Below are 4516 nucleotides of genomic sequence, written 5' to 3' on the forward strand. Positions count from 1 at the left end.
GAGAAGACAAAAGAAGTTGTTTGGTTCCCAATTTTCTTCAGAAAATCGTTCATGTTCTCATACAGGTTTGGAACGACATGCAAATGAAGACAGATTGCTCATTTTTGGGTGTATTACCACTTTAAACAGATTCATTCTCATGTGTTCTGCTGCTGATCCTCAGACCAAATGCTGAATTTGAGTGTTTTTAACACGTAATGTTAGTGTTTCATGAACATCTTACCTTTCATTCTTCATCATCGATAGTGGGAAATGTTGAGCCATCGGCTCTAGAAACCCCATCAGAACCAGAGCTGTGTGTAAGGTATACGTCTCTGATAAAGTTCCTCACAGAACACTATTGTTCTCCTCATCGCTGCCCCAGAGGCCTCTGGGAAACAGGAGCAGAAAGCAGGTTTTCTGCGGCCGCAGGAAATGTAAGTCTGGTTTTATTGTGTGTTTGGGTGAGAATCAAATGCGCTCAGCTTTTTCTCAGAATATCTGGCACACACTGCTGGAGTTTGAGGTTCAGATGCGCTGAATGAGCCGCATTATGAAGCGTGAAGCTGGGCTCGGAACATGATACTCTGCTGAAGCCGTGGACACACACACACACACACACACACACACAATCCCGGTTCTGTTGCTGGAGATAAGAGGTAAGTGAATCGCTGCGGATCTAGAGAGCTGATTCAGTTGATTCATCTTTGGATACTGAAGCACTCCATCAGTCAGACCTCTGCAGTTGTACAATCAGGCCAGGAACACACACTGAACAAAGAGATTAGAGCGGCTAAAAAGACCTACGCTAAAAAAGTTGGAAGACCAGCTTACTTCCAACGACTCAACTTCAGTGTGGAGAGGACTGAGAGCCATCACTAATTACAAGACACCATCCTCCTGCACTGAGGCTAATCAACGACTTGTTAACGACCTGAATGAGTTTTATTGTAGATTTGAAACCCCCAACACCCATTCTGACCATCTCTCTACACAACCGTTAACACCTCCTGCAATCCCCCTCTCCACACCACCTGCTCTTCAAATCTGTGAAGATGATGTGCGCCAGGTCTTCAGGAAGAACAGAAGAAGAAAAGCACCAGGCCCAGATGGCGTTACACCAGCCTGTTTGAAAACCTGTGCTGACCAGCTGGCCCCCCATCTTTTCACAGATCTTCAACAGATCTCTGGAGTTGTGTGAAGTGCCTTCCTGCTTCAAACGCTCCACCATCATCCCCATTCCAAAGAAACCCAAGATTACAGGACTTAACGACTACAGACCTGTGGCTCTAACATCTGTCGTCATGAAGTCGTTTGAAAAACTGGTTCTGGCTTATCTGAAGGACATCACTGGACCCTTACTGGACCCCCTGCAGTTTGCTTACCGAGCAAACAGGTCTGTGGATGATGCAATCAACATGGGATTGCACTTCATCCTGCAACATCTGGACAAAACAGGGACTTATGTGAGGATCCTGTTTGTGGACTTCAGTTCGGCTTTCAACACCATCATCCCAACAGTCCTCCAGACCAAACTGACCCAGCTCTCTGTTCCTAGCTCTATCTGTCAGTTGATCACCAGCTTTCTGACAGATAGCCAACAGCTAGTGAGACTGGGGAAATTCATGTCCAACAGCTGCTCCACCAACACTGGTGCCCCTCAGGGATGTGTTCTCTCCCCCCTGCTCTTCTCGCTGTACACCAACGACTGCACCTCAAAAGACCCCTTTGTCAAGCTCCTGAAGTTTGCAGACGACACCACACTCATCGGTCTCATCCAGGACGGTGACGAGTCTGCTTACAGACAAGAGGTTGAGCAGCTGGCTGTCTGGTGCAGTCTTAACAACCTGGAGCTGAACACGCTCAAAAACAGTGGAGATGATCGTGGACTTCAGAAGAAACCCCCCTGCACTCCCCCCACTCACCATCATGAACAGCACTGTGGCTGCAGTGGAGTCATTCAGATTCCTGGGAACCACCATCTCTCAGGACCTGAAGTGGGACAATCACATTGACTCCATTGTTAAAAAAAGGCCCAACAAAGGCTGTACTTCCTTCGCCAGCTGAGGAAGTTTAACCTGCCACAGGAGCTGCTGAAACAGTTCTACTCAGCCGTCATTGAGTCTGTCCTGTGCACTTCAATAACTGTCTGGTTTGGTTCATCTACAAAATCAGACATCAGAAGACTACAGAGAACGGTTTCGGACTGCTGAAAGGATTATTGGTACTCCCCTGCCCACCCTTCAAGAAACTGTATACATCCAGAGTGAGGAAAAGGGCTCAGAAAATCACTCTGGATCCCTCACACCCAAGTTACCCCATCTTTGAACTCTTGCCATCTGGCCGGCGCTTCAGAGCCGCAAATACCAGGACAGTCAGGCACAAGAACAGTTTCTTCCCCCAGGCAATCTACCTCATGAACAGTTAAATGTTCCCCACTTATACAATAAAAATGTGCAATATCCTTATATTTATTTGTTACCCCTTCATCCTAGTACATCCCTGCATCTTACTCAATCCAATTCCATTATCATTTATAGCACAATTTTTTATACACTTATTTATCTGCAAAGGGTTGTTTATTTTTTATTTTTTTTGACTGTGTGTTGTTGTCTTTTGTGTACTGGAAGCTTATGTCACTAAAACAAATTCCTTGTATGCGCAAGCATACTTGGCAATAAAGCTCTTTCTGATTCTGATTCTGATTCTGATAACGAATCAGACAGCAGTTCATCAGTCAGACCTCTGCAGTTATTTAGGGGTTTTACAGTTTTCCAGAGTCAGAGATAGAAACATCACGAGAGTCGAATCACCTTCTGTAGATTCTGTCTTGTTTCTTCCAGAATGTTCTGGACGTCCATCATGAGGAGCCAGCATCAGATGATCTGGAGCAGAAGCGGTTAGGTCTGGAATCATGACTTCAGGGATCTGTCTCTGCTGTCGAGGTGATCTGATCATCTGAACACTGTTAGAACTTCCTCAGGTGATGAATCACTGGACATTAAGGCAATTGTTTGGTATTACAAGTTTTCTGAAATGTTTTGTTTAAATCTGTAAATAACTGGAAAAGTACTGGCAGCTCATCACACACGACATTATCCAGTCATTTTACAGACATTTCTGTTAACTCTAAAACACAATGCAATGAAGTCTAAAATTCAAAATACTGGTAAAACACAATATATTGTGCCCAGCGGTAAGTTACTCTAAAAAAAGTTACTAATTACATCTTCAACAGAGTAATTAGGAGTTTACCTCAATATACTCCTAATTACTGCAGTACTGTAAAAATGACTCTCCCCAAAAAGTATTTAATTACTTATTACTAATTACTATCTAAATCCTATATCAACCTCGACAAGTTAAATGATACAAGGATAGACATGAAATGGTTCATTTAATTCTTTCAAATAACTACATAAATTATTCTGGACACACTTTAGGATAGTTGGGTATGATAAAGGATTTAGAATAAGGTCTTGCAGAATATTCCCTCAATATACTCCTAATTACTGCATATTAATACTTAGTAAAGTAGTTGGGTATGATAAAGGATTTAGAATAAGGTCTTGCAGAATAAGACATTAATATGTGCTTTTAATGTAATAAAATCACCAATATCCCTGTAATATTCATGCTAATTACCAACTTAATAGTGAGAATTGGACACTAAAGTGTATACACTACAGTAAATATTTTTTTGAACTCTCCAAAGTATTTAGAGTGAGAAGGGTACATAAAAGCATGCATTTTAAGGATAGACTTTAAATTTTGATGTTAAATCCACTGTTGTATTGTATATAAATGTTATACGGTCTATACACAGTAAGAAGTAACTGTAATTAAATTACAGGAGCTAATTACACCCAACACTGATTGTGGCCTATTTCTACGGATTGTTTTTACAGTGTAGACTGAAAGAAGAGATATATGTGAGCAGAACAGACTGGGGTCAGTTGTAGCTGCTGGCGCAGTGGTCTCCAGCTGGCAGGACACCGGATCTGAGCTGTGTTAGAGATTATAACAGTATTCCACACCTGTGCTGCTGACCTCCTGACCCCGCTACAGGTGATGCTCAGCTGCTCACGCACCTGCTGAACCCACAGCGAACAACCACTGCTTCTGCTAAAACATCATCTGCTTGTCTGTCTTTGTTGAATAGACTTTACATTTGTTGAAGTGGAGATGAAATATATCTGAGCGGAGTTTCAAAAACAATAAATGTAGGGCGGAGCTTGGTTCTGTGCATTGGTTGTTGATTGGATGTTGAGATGTGGGCATGGCTCTCATATGAGGGGCGGAGTTTAAGAGCTAAATGATTGGAGAAATCCTGCATATATGTCCCCAGACAGAAGATCCAGTTTTGATGTTTAGATTTAACGCTGTGAGGTTTCTTTTGCACTGACAAACTGTTCACAATAAGATCATTTCGGAAACAGTTGGTGGATTGGCATTTCATGCCGACTTTAAAGGAATAGTTCACCCAAAAATGAAAATGTGATGTTTATCTGCTTACCCCAGGGCTTCCAAGACTTAC

The sequence above is a fragment of the Cyprinus carpio genome, chromosome B14, assembly GCF_018340385.1.
Source record: "Cyprinus carpio isolate SPL01 chromosome B14, ASM1834038v1, whole genome shotgun sequence".
Taxonomy (NCBI): Eukaryota; Metazoa; Chordata; class Actinopteri; order Cypriniformes; family Cyprinidae; genus Cyprinus; species Cyprinus carpio.